The following is a 14,008-nucleotide window of genomic DNA, read 5'->3' on the forward strand; positions in this document are numbered from 1 at the left end:
AGAGATAATAAAATTAAACTCATAAATCATAAACACAACACCAAAGACAACTATAATACATATAAATTCATATAAATAAAACTTTAAGCCAACTCATTTCTTAATGTTTGGCATTCATTAAACATTTGATTTACTAGTTTCATCCTTCAATTTGTCCATACTATTTAAACCTTCTCCCAAATTTGCTTTAATAGGATTTGAACTCATTTTTGCTCGAATTATGAAGCAAGCAACAAGTAATAATGATTCAGTTATGTACTCTTACAGGATAAAATGATGGACTTCTAAGTATACCTCGTCTAAGTTTTAATAATCCAAAACATCTTTCAATGATATTTTTATTGTTGCATGTTTCATATTAAAATATTCTTCTAGAGTACTTGGTTGGTGAACTTTGCGCCATTCATTCAAATGATATCTTTGGCCTTTAAAAGGTGTAACGACTCGATAGTTAGGGGTGGTAGAAAGTGTATTTTCAGGACTCCATACCCGTAAATCGGACCCCCAAATATTTTTATTAAATATTTACGAGGCTAGCTTAGTAGCTAATTAATTTTTGGATTAGTAAATTTCGTGAAATTAAGAGTTATTAAGGTATAAGGACTAAATCACGTAAGAGTTAAAAGTTGAATTATAAATTAAAATAAACTAAAGGGGCTAAAGTAGCAATTGTGCCACTTAATTAATGTTTGTGTATAGGTGGCCAACCATAGGCTAGATAACATACATGTGTATATTATATATATGTTATATATATTAAGTAATAATAATAAATTAAATGAAAACAAATTAAATGAAATAGAAAGAAAGTGGAAAGAAAGCGATGAATGCATGCAAATTAGAAAAGAAAGAAAGAAAAGAGAGAAAGAGGCGCACGACTAAGGAACCTAGGGGTTCAAAACCAAATTGGTTAGTTCAATTTAATCATTTTCTTATAATTTTTACGTTTTTAGAATCCCGGTACCTAGGGCTACCCAACCCATGTTGTAATTTTTAGTATTTTTCAAGTTTTTAAATGTTGACATTATTGAATAGCTTAAGTATTAGGGATTAAATAGATAGATTTTTAAGTTAGAAGAGAAAAAGGACTAAATTGTAGAATTAATTATTGATTTTGAGCAATAAGGACTAAATTGAGAAAAATTCAAAATTATGGGGTCAAATTTGAAAAGAGAAAGCTAAATTTAGTTAGAGTGAAATTAGTATAAATATATATAGTTAAATATGAAGGTTAAAAACTAATCTCGCTTTAGGGGCTAAATTGAAGAATAAGCAAAATATAGTGTGAAAATTAAAAATTAATTTGAAATTGAATTGTGTAATATTAATGTATTTTAATTATTTTATTTCATAGCTAAATTCGTACCGAAATCCTCAAGTAAAAAGGGGAAAGATAAAATCGACGTCGAATAGCTCGGAATTCACGGTTTGTGTTTTTATAATCCGAACTAAGTTATAAATTATTGCATTTTGAATTGTTTCATATGGTAAGCATTTGAGGTGAGTACTTTTATACTTTGAAACTTAATTGAATTCATAGTCGATTGAAATGGATTGATTTGGCATATTATGAATTTATTGAAAATATGAAGATTGAATTGAATATATGTTTATATGTGATGATGTGTATATATGTGAAATTGAGACATTGGTTGTATTGAAAAGTGAAATGAAACCCTATTAACTGTATCAAGCTGAGTCGGATATAGATGGCATGCCATAGGATAGGAAAAGTTCAGAGATTACTTCGACCTCAAGTCGATGAGGCATCGCGTGCCAATTTGATTTCTTTTAACCAATGAGACATCGGGTGTCAATTTATATAACGCTGGGCGCAGTTAGTACTTCAGAATTATTCAATGAGACACTGAGTGCCAAACTGGTGTATTGGTTGGATCCGTGTATCCGTCCGAGACCAAGTCATGTTAATAGGGGAAATTTTAATAATAATTTATGTGATTGATATTGAAATGGCCAAGATGAGAAATGAATATGAGATAAGAAATATTGAATTGGAAAAGATGAGAAATGAATATGAGATGAGAAATGTGATATGTAATGATGAAATGAGATGTGAAGCGTGAAATGAATTCAAGTATTGATCAAAGAGATGAATCATGCCATTGCATGAGTTGAAACATTCAAATGTTATATGAAATGCCTTGTTATATATGTACTTGAACATGTGGAATTTAAAGGATGTAATAAGAATGGAAAATTTTGTATCATGGATTTGAAACATAAGTGTATAATATTTCTTGTTGCATTCTCACATTTTGATTACTCTTATTAAGTTGAATTGTTCAGATTATAGAAATACCACTGAGTTAGACTCAGCGTGCAGTTTTGTTTTCCGTGGACAGGTTAGGTACTCTTCGATTTATCTCTGACTCAACATTAAACGATAAATCCCGAGCTCAAGTGTGGTGATATCTTATTTTGTAATGGCATGTATCTAGGGAGTCCTTTGTTGATGTTGTTTATAAGGTGTTGTTATTTTGGTTTTAGTGAAAGGATGGATAGTTGTATATATATATGGTTATAGTTGAGGCAATGTTGGTATGGTAGCTTAGCATAATGCTTGGTATGTGCTTAGCTTCAAATTTGGCAACTTTAGGTGTTGAAAGTTAGTTCAATTATGGTAAATGTGATATGAATAAAAGTCTTGAATGTTTGATGCGTTGTTGATGTATTTTAACATATAAAGTGTGGTGCCAATGAGGGTACATTGGTTAGGCATATTAGATGATGAATTTGGTGTATTTTGGGCATGTTTAATCTTGTTTTGAGTAGTTTAAACAATTGGTAATTGATTTGCTTAGTGCCCAAGTAGGTAGGAAATGGTAAACTTGAGTTTTAAGGTACATTTTGGTGCATACGGCTATGTGTCACACACAAGCAACACACACGGGCGTGTGACCCAAGTCAGTGAGTTACACGGGCTAAGACACAGTCGTGTGTCTCAAGTCAGTGAGTTACATGGGCAAGGATACAGGCTGGGACACAGCCGTGTGTCCCAACTTCGAGAGTCACACGGCCTAGGGCATTCCACACGAACGTGTGTCCCCTATTTTAGGAATATTCGAAAATGGTAAACTTTCAAAACTATTCCAAATTAGTCCTTGCCTATTTTTAAATTGTTTCTAGGGTCTTGTAGACTCGAAATAGAGGCTATAAGAGTAACTTTTACTCTGAATTGGAATGGATTAGTACACCTATAATTAGTGCATTCTACTAACATCATCGAAGATAAAGAAAATAAATAGTCAGAGTATAGGCCAATACTCAAATGCTAATAACTGGAATAGTCTTGTATGTAACCAACTTCTAGATTCAAGAAGGGATACATATTGATAAGAGTATAGATAGTAAAAAACCAAGTTTAGCATTGCATAGCATGATTTGTTATTCGATTGTTTAAGATTCTAGTATGAAAGTATTAGATTGTCGTGACCTGCCCTTGTATATTATAATTTTAATGGTTAGCTTACATGTTGATTATGATTGATTAATTATTTGATTTGTTAGTAATGCCTGTGACCCTAATCCGATGATGGAGAGGGGTTAAGGGTGTTACAAAAGGTGCAACAAATTCCTCACAATTTGTGTACTTTACATCAACTAGATAGTAACAACCTATATAATCAACATTATTTATCAATGTCTTATATACATTTAATGGTATAAATTGAATGTAGTTTGATCGTAATTACTTCGACAACGGAAGTGACACATTGTAGCTCGAACCCAACGATCTAGTCGGGTATCAGGATGTTACATTACTAATGTTGGAACGATCTAAAAAGACAATTCAAATTCTTTAACCCTAAACTTTATCATAAGGAACTTTAAGTCCATTTCTCCTATTAATAGCATTTCGAAGAACTCGTCTTTTGACAACAAACTCTTCCTAACTACGAAGAACATAAACAAATGCATATCAGGTGTACAAACACCTAACATATTTATTCCTATGTCACCTTTTCGAGTTCGATATCTAGATTTATCAAGTGATGAAACCTTAATTTTGATATAAGTTCCACTTAAAGCACCTAAGCAATTCTACAAATAAAGTAAATGGTATGGTTAGAATAACTTATTTCAATCTAAATCTCGTAAGTTATTTTTAATTAATATATATACTCCAATATTGTAACACCCCTTACCCAACCCAATCCTCAGGTTCGAGCGTCAAAATGTTACATTCATTGTCGGAGCAACTACAACCAATCAGACATCATACAATCATTTATACATGTAATCCAATGCCAATCATATTCAATTCATGTTAATCAATCAAATCTGAGTCTTAATCAAGCTTATGAAAGCTCTTTTATCAACCCAAGCACGAAATAGGACCAAACTGCAAAGTTTTAAAAGTTCAGGGCCAATGTTGTGATGTTATCACTTTCATGCCGTGACGTTGCCAAATAGTTTGTCACGTTGTGACCTCAAACCTCTCGACTTCACGACGTGACTCACTGTCAGCCAAAGTTGCAACGAGGTACGCTGGTCGTCGGGACATGGACTTTATTTTTGGTAAAAACGAACCATTTGGTACTTATTTCATACTTTCCAATCAAACTAACCAATACACACCTTCATAATTCACAATCACCTATACCAAAAATAGTATATACAACTTAGAATAAGATAATAAGACATCGAATATCTGTCTATTCAATGGCATTACTTGTACAGGGTCAAAACTATATCATATTCAATCCACCATCTCATTCAACTTACCATTTCTTCTATATGCAATTCTTTGCATATCCAATTAACATGCTAACAAGATGGCTTGAAAGGGGTCAACAATCCTAGAGCTAGAAACAATAAACTCTTGTACAGAGAAAATGCAGCTATGTTTTAGCTAATGAGGTAAGAAAAATTGGGTTGAAAGAAAGGGGAAGATTTGTATAGACCTCTATTTCCCATTCTCCTTTACCTTCTGTAAGATAAAGCATTATAGAGGCCAAATTCACACCTTTAAAATTTCTAGTCTCAAGTAATTCAATCTCATCATTTGCAAGAAAAGGGACTCTATAATACTTAGAGATTACAAACGGGGAGATTTCAACTCTCTTCCCCTAACATACACTTTACCCTTCTTAGAAAATTTTAAATTGGCATAAAATTCATAAACCATAAAAGACATTGCGGGCCTCTAAGGTTGAAGGCTAAATTCCCTCCATCGATAAAGATCTACAATATCCTAGAACTCATTTTCAAAAATGGCATCTGGATCGAACCCACATTCATAGACAATCGGTCATTCATGAAGTTTATGAAAGAATCCTTCATCATCTGAGGACACAAATTTTTGAGTATTGATTGTGATCTCATTTGAGGTCTTTAAAGATTCCATTTTTTTAGCCCTTTGAATATAAAATGAAAACAATTTATGCTATGAAAGTAGAACAATGAAGGTGTGATAGGAACTTTTACAATGCAATAGGCAAGCATAAAACACTCGAAGTTGTGAGATGCAACATTGTTGACTCTTGAAGGGAAGCGCCACCTCTTGTCTTGGCTATTTTAGAGTAGAAATCTATAGCAAAGAGTTAAAGTGAGGAGTGAAATCATAGAAGAGTGTTCAAACCCTAGGTTGAGCTTGAAAGAAGCCTTTGAGAGTCCTTTTATGAGAAAAAGGTTGAAAGGGCAATGTAACAAGTGAATAAAGTGTTAAGTAGGACGACTTAGGGTTTTTTGAAGGGTAAGAGTTTTTTTTAAATCTTTAAAAACATGCGGATCACTAAAACTTGTCCTATCTTGGCACAACCCGACATGGGTATCACAACATCCAGGATTGGATATCGCAATACTAATAAAGATTTTGAAAATTCCTCTATTCTAAACTGTCAGGTATATCACACTTCCACCATATTTCTGCCCACTGATTTTCTCTTCCCCGACTTTAGAGGCACAAGGGCGAGTTCTAAGTCCCACCACGGATGACTCGCAGACGAAAACTAAATTCATAAGGATATGTCTAAAACACTAGTTACTGGACATTTTTTCATCCCACCGAAAATGAAACTTCCATGAAGTTCGGGAAACCTTAACCCTTTATTTGTTCATCAAATGATTAACTAGAGCATCCTTCATCAATTTTGAAAGTTGATCTCACCTCGATTGTGGTTGTTTCCCTATATTCTTTTCAAACCCTTTTTCATCTGACCCCGTTTCACCTTTTTGCATGTCTTGAAGGATCCTCAATGATGGAATCACAAACTCAACTTTTTTTTAATTCTTTTCCTTCCATTGAACGTCTCCTTGATGATATTTGTCTTTGATTGGTTCACGGCGAGGAATCTCTTCTACAATTTTGAGAAGTGTGACAGCTCCTCCACATTTACCTCACCATAGTTATGAATCTCCTCAGTGATGTGCATATCTTCACTGAATTTTATCTTCTGATCTCAACTTTACTGACTTAGATGAATTAGGTCTAGTTTATCTTCCGATCTCGTTGGTTAATCCGGGACTAACAAACGAATGCGCAACAAGATTACCTTCTAGTCTCACTTTATCTTAATATTCCTTTAGGGGCGTCACTACCTAAGTTCTTAGTTCTATTCAAATTAGACCAATTTATTCCTTTAGGGGCGTCACTACCTAAGTTCTTAGTTCTATTCAAATTAAACCAATTTATTATGATTTAGTCCTTTGTCTAAGAGTTTTAGTTTACCCACATCTCCATTAATCAACCTCCTTAAAGGTTTAGCTACACATGTTCAAAGCAAAGAAAATACACATAAACATGAAAAACAAAGCAACCATGAAGGTAAAGCTTGAGAAAAATATAAAAGTTAAGATTTTTAAGCAAGAAAACTTAAATAGCATGAAACCAAAAGCATCTAACAGAGAAATCTAAGGAAAAAAACATAAAAGGAGTAAGCTTTAATAGATTAAAAGTAAAATAAGCTGAAATACATTAAGCTAAAGCTTAAATAGTCTTGAAAGCAAGGTATAGAGACTAGAAATGTAAATAAACATTAGCTACAATCTTAACTAACTTAACTAACACTAAGGTAGAAAAAGAGAAAAATAAAAACCCTAAAAAAGTGCAGATAAAAATTAAAGAGAACCTAGAGAAAACTAAACCTAAAACTAAGCTAATGTGTGTGTGTCTCCTCCTCTACAATTTTTGGTTGTTTTGATGTGTATTATGATGACTATTCGATGCCTAAAATGCTCCTACACAGGCCTTGTGTGATGGTGGACCGGGTAGATAAATTCTGCCCTTTTTGTCCAAGTTTGTCTTTCTGATGAAGGTAATATTGTGATACCCAGAAGAGGATATTGCGATATCTTAAGCTATGTTGAAACTTGGGTCTTTCTTGGGAGGTGGATATCATGATACCCAAGGGGATATCACGTTACCACTGAAGGGAATCCTTGATCCTCTACATTGTCAGGGGTATTGTGATCCCAAAGGTTGGATATCGTGATACCCCTGCCCTATGTGTCGTTCTCTCTCGTTTTCGACCTCTGACATGCCCCTATAGCACTCAAACACACATTTGGCCTCCAAATGGCACTAGCCACCAATTTGGGTAAAAAATAGACAAAAACAAGACATTTTCACTTATTACCCGAAAATATGAAAATAATGAAAACTGTACTAAAAATGTAACAACCCATTTCTTTGATATGTCAGAATAGTGGTTTCAGGACCACAAAACTAACGTGTGAGTTTGTAAATATTATTATTTAATACTTACGAATATTATATGGTGTAATAATAAAATTTGACTTAATGATTTTTGGTTAAATGAAAGAACAATTAGGTTCAAGTGGTAAGACCCTTAAGTCAAGTGGTTTTAGGAAATGAGGTATCAAGACCTCGTTTCTATAAACCGAGCCGTAAATATTTTTATAAATATTTACGGAGTGTTATAAAGGTTGTTTTAAAGTTTTATTGAAAAATTTTAATGTTTAGATAATTAATTAATTAAAAATAACTAAATCGTAAAAGTTAAAAAAGTCAATCGCTATTAGTTTAAAGGTGTTAATTGACTAAAAAATTATAATTGGATGGCCTTGATGGATAAATAAACCATCCTTAAAATAGTGGGACGGTTTGATGCTTTAATTTCTTTTAATTTTAATGTTTTATATGTTATTTTATTATTAAAATAAAGAATGAAAGGTTAATAAAATAAGAAAACATAAAGTTTTCTTCTCCATTTACTTGTTCTTCACCAAATAATCCATGGCAAGAAGAACCAAGGTTCGGCCATGCTTCAATTTATGCATGGTAAGCCATTTTTCACCCGTTTCTAATAATTTGTATGTTTTTTAGATCGTTGCAACTAGGTCCAGCTAGCCCGTACCTTTATTTTTGAAACTGTTGGAGATTTTAAATGTTTCCATTGATGAACCTTTTGTGATTTTAGATGTTAAAATGATGAATTTGAGGTATTAGTTGTTATTTATAAGTATTTTGTTAATTGATTTTGATGAATTTAACGATCAGGGATTAAATTGTTGAAATGGTAAAAATACAAGGACATGGTGTGAAATTATTACAAAAGTGGGCTGTAATGGATGCTATTGACATTCAAATGACATGAATTTTCTATAAAATTGGTTTATTTGCATGATTAGAACATAGGGACTAAATTGAATAAAAATGAAAAGTAATGGTAATTTTGTAAAAATGTCAAAATGACTAAATTACATGAATTTTTTTATTATATAAATTAATGAATTGAATGAAATTATTAATTTAGATTAAGAACGAGTAGAAAATTAAGGAAAAGAAAAAATTATCAAATATCCCCTAGACTTAGGCCTTTCTACAATTTAGTCAGGTAAGTTCGTAACTTGGTTAAATCAATTAGTTGTGGTTTTGATTGTTTAATATCTAATTGTTTATATATGAATTAAGTTTATTGGTTTGAGAGAAATGATTAAGACCATAGTTGAAAGACACTATGGCATTATATTAGAAACGAGTAAGACCATGACTGAAAGATGTTATGGCATCACGATTCTATCAAGTAACACCATGACTGAAAGATGTTATGGCATCACGATTTCATTGAGTAAAACCATGAATGAAATACGTTATGACATCACAATTCTATCAAGTAAGACCATAGCTGAAAGACGTCATGACATCATGAATTAAAGAAATAAGACCATAGTTGAAAGACACTATGGCAACACGACGAAAAAATGAATAAGAACATGGTTGAAAGATACTATGGAATCAAGACAAGAATGAATAAAACCATGGCTGAAAGGCACTATGGCATCAAGACGAGAATAAATAAGACCATGGTTGAAAGACACCATGGCACACTCCTATCATTTGCTATTCAGGAAACACGTTTCAAGTGAGGTTTGTATCATAAGTATGAATACGAGATGAATATTTGACTAGTATAGTCTGATAATGAATGTTAATTCCTTGGTCTAATTATATATTCTTGTTATGTCTATAAATACATTAAATCGTGATGTTGTAGTGTGTTTAGAGAATTAAATGGTTACATGAGTATTTGTCTAATATTTGATGTTATTTCATTTGATTCAATAGGTATGATAAGGAAGGGACTGGTAAGTATTCAAATGACTTATGTCATGAATCTATGAAAAGGAATAAAAAGGTAATGTTCAATGAAAGTATGTTTATGTTTATGAAATTGATGAATTCAAACGATGTTACTCATGTATATGACTTACCTTATGTTATTTCAAGTGATTTACAAGTTGATGCACTAACATGTGTTGTGGATAATACTTAGGCTTGTGCAAAGCTTATGAGTGGATTATATCATGCTTAATCTTAATGATATATATTGAAATGGTAAGTGTTCAAATGGAAATATGCTTATGTTCATGAAAAGGTAGTATAAATCAAAAGATGTAATTTCTTATGAAATGATTTATCATGCAGTTGATCCTAAAATAATTATGTATAAATATACTAACTTGTGTATTGATGATGACGATTAGGCTTGTATCAAGCTTATGGTTATGGTTGATGTTTATACTTATGTCTTGTGCTATATAAATGAAACGGGTGAAAAAAGGTAATGAGATGGTAAGTTCACAATTGAGATGTAATGTGATAAGGTATAAAGATTGATGAATTAAAGGACTTACCTATATGTGAGAAATTTACTTATGTTAAAGGTGAATTTACCTATGTCATGAATAATCACACTAATTCGTGAATTGATACTGTAATTAAGCTTATACTAAGTAAATGGAATGGAATGGAAAGTAAGTAAATGGAATGGTTCATTATTTTAAGAAAACATTGATGATTATGTAATACAACTCATAAGATCTTATTATGTTACGAATAGAAAGTATATGTGAGTTGATGGTTATATGGTTTGATAAATCTTGTGGCATTGGTAAAGCTTTACATTTGTCATATAAATTTCATATTTATGATGAAATGTTATGTTTAATATTTATACGAGCTTACTAAGCATCCATTGCTTACGTAGTTATTTTCCTTTACTTAACAGATTATCGGAAGCTCGATCAATTTGGAAGCTTGTCGGAGACCTATCACACTATCCATCGATTATATTGGTAGATTTTGATATTTTGGTCAAGGTTATAATGGCATGTATGGGTGAACTTATGTGTAACACCCCTTACCTGTATTCCTTAACAGAACAGAGTATGAGGTATTACTATTTTTTTTTTAATTTCGACAGCATTTCTGCTTGTTTTTACATACAACCCCCAATAAGTTTTCAATCACACTTTCAAACAGATCCAATAATCCAACCAAAAACAGTTGTATGATCAAACGCAATTTATTTAATAATGAACACCAACATTTTAAACCGAAACATATAAATATTAGTTTACGCCACGATACATAAAGTCGTCTATACATGCCATGTTTCCAAAATATGAGTTGCAAAATACCCAAGTGTTGATGATAGTGTGGATGATTATCTGACTCCGCCCAAGTTCCAAGTTGATTGATGTCACTATAATCAAGGGGAAAATAAAAACGAGTAAGCATATAGCTTAGTAAGTAAACATATGACAAATAAATAAATTCCTCATATGATTACATAGTAACATAATTTTATTCACACATAAATTTCATTGTTTGTTCAATTTCCAGCAAGTTGTTTTTCTGCGTCATGGTCACTAATTTATTTTTATCTGGAGCTACAGGGCTCCAAATTGGATTCCATAAATTTTCCCAAAACTAGACTCATATACCTTACCACCATAAAATTTTCAGAATTTTTGGTTTGGCCAATAAGTACAGTTTATTCTTTAAACTTTCCTCTGTTTCACTGCCCGATAGTCCTGACCTCCCATTACTAAAATTCACTTAACTCCCTGTAAAAATTCAAACAATGTTCTCGTTTGTTTCTATTAAAAATAGACTCATTAAGGAATCTAGGCATATAAATTTCAAACCATAATTATTTTTATACAATTTTTGATAATTTTCCAAAGTTGGAACAGGGGATTTCGAAATCCATCCAGCCCTGTCTAAAATAAATTCAAATATCCCCAAATATACAAATCTTTTGTTTGCTCTATTTCTTTCATATAAAAATAGACTCACTCAGATTTAATTTCATATATTATTCAACCGTCAATTCATTTTCCATCATTTATGGTGATTTTTCAAAGTTGCCCAACTGTTGTTGTTCAAAACAGTGTTGTATTTAAATTGTCTCTTTTGTACTCTTGATATTTCCTCCCATCTTACCCATGGGTTGATTAATTATCAAACCCAATATTCCTCCCATAAACTTGTCCACCACATATAAATATTCACCTTCCCAATTTACTCGTTGAACACTCGGAATGTTAACCGTTATCGGTGGATTCAGCACTTAGCAACCACCAATGAGTCGGGGAATCAGCACTTAGCAACCCCTTTCACATTTAAGATATGGTGGGTTCAACACTTAGCAACCACCAATGAGTCGGGGAATCAGCACTTAGGAACCCCTTTCACATTTAAGATACGGTGGGTTCAGCACTTAGCAACCACCAATGAGTCGGGGAATCAGCACTTAGCAACCCTTCGGGGGAATCAGCACTTAGCAACCCCCTTCACATTTAAGATACAGTGGAATTAGCACTTAGCAACCACCAATGAATAGGGGAATCAGCACTTAGCAACCCCTTTTTTATTCAATGTAATCCGGCCGATTCCGAGTGTTCAACCAGAAACCGTGTTTTTTCAACACTTTACCACCTTTCCCCACTTAGCCACATTTTTAGTATCCTAGCCAAATATTTATTCTATGTTCAAATAAATCTCAACACATATCAAATAATATCAAAATAATGCATTATTTCACATGTTTACTTACCTCGGTGCAAAATATTGTAATTTTGTAATTTACTCCACTACTTTCTCTTTTCCCCGTTTGAGGTAGTCTTCTCATCTTTCTTGATCTATAATAGCAAATTTAACTCATTTAATGTTCACATTTATTAAAATAATCCACCACCCAACTTTTTGAAAAATTACAATATTGCCCCCAAACTTTTGTATAATTACACTTTTGTCCCCAAGCTCGGAAATTAAACTTCATCACTTATTCTTATGTTTTATGACATGCTGAACATTTGTCCATTCTATGGAAACATCAAATTCTCACTCTAACACATACTTTTGAACATTAACTATTTTTACCGATTATGTCAATTTACCCGTTTTCGTTTAAAATCGCTTAGCAAAAGTTGTTTAACATAATTTCTAGCTTCATATTCCACCATAAAACAGAAAAATAAACACATTTCACCTATGGGTATTTTTCCAAATATGAACCTTAGCACGAATTATTGCTAGAATAAGCTAAATTAAGCTACTGGGACTCCAAAAACGTAAAGAACATTAAAAACGGGGCTTGGGATCACTTACTATGGAGCTTGGAAGCTTGAAAACCCTAACTATGGCTTCCCCCTTGCTGATTTCGTTCACCATGAAGAAGATGAGCATATTTTGCCATCTTTTTCCCATTTAATTCTTTTTAATTACCAAATGACTAAAATGCCATTACTTAAAAAAATCTATTTCACTAATTCTATGCCCATTTTTGTCCATCAACTAACTAATGGTCTAATTACCACATAAAGACCTCCAATTTAAAATTTCATAACAATTAGATACCTCTAAGATGTAGAACTCAACTTTTGCACTTTTTACAATTTAGTCCTTTTGACTAAATTGAGTGCCCAAACGTCGAAATTTTCGAACGAAATTTTTACGAAAATTTTTCGTGAAATTGTAGACCATGAAAATATAATAATAACCATATTTTCTCTCATCAGATTTGTGGTCCTGAAACCACTGTTCCGACTAGGCCCAGAGTCGGGCTGTTATAATTCCCCCTTTTAGGGATTTTCGTCCCCGAAAATCTTACCAGAAAAGAGGTTTGGGTACTGTTTCCTCATAACTTCCTCCGGTTCCCACGTAGCTTCTTCCATTCCATGTTTTTGCCACAACACTTTCACTAAGGCTATACTTTTATTTCTCAACTGTTTGACCTCTTGAGCCAGAATCTTTATCGGTTCCTCCTCATAAGTCATATCTGGTCGAACTTTAATTTCTGTAGGAGAAACTATATGTGAAGGATCAAAACGATAGCGTCGCAACATTGATACATGAAATACATTATGTATCTTTTCTAACTCTGCTGGCAAAGCTAACCGATAAGCTACAGGTCCAATTCTTTCAATAACTTCATATGGTCCAATAAAACGTGGACTCAATTTGCCTTTACGGCCAAATCTCAGAATCTTCTTCCATGGAGATACTTTCAAAAACACTCTATCACCCACTTGAAACTCAATCTCTTTCCTCTTTAAATCCGCATATGACTTTTGCCGATCTGAAGCAGCCTTTAAGCAGTCACGGATTATTTTCACTTTTTCTTCAGTTTCTTTCACCAAGTCAACTCCGTGAATCCGGTTCTCACCGAGCTCAGTCCAATATAAAGGAGTTCTACACTTACGCCTATATAATGCTTCACACGGTGCCATTCATATA

The sequence above is a fragment of the Gossypium hirsutum genome, chromosome D02 (assembly GCF_007990345.1).
Source record: "Gossypium hirsutum isolate 1008001.06 chromosome D02, Gossypium_hirsutum_v2.1, whole genome shotgun sequence".
Taxonomy (NCBI): domain Eukaryota; kingdom Viridiplantae; phylum Streptophyta; class Magnoliopsida; order Malvales; family Malvaceae; genus Gossypium; species Gossypium hirsutum.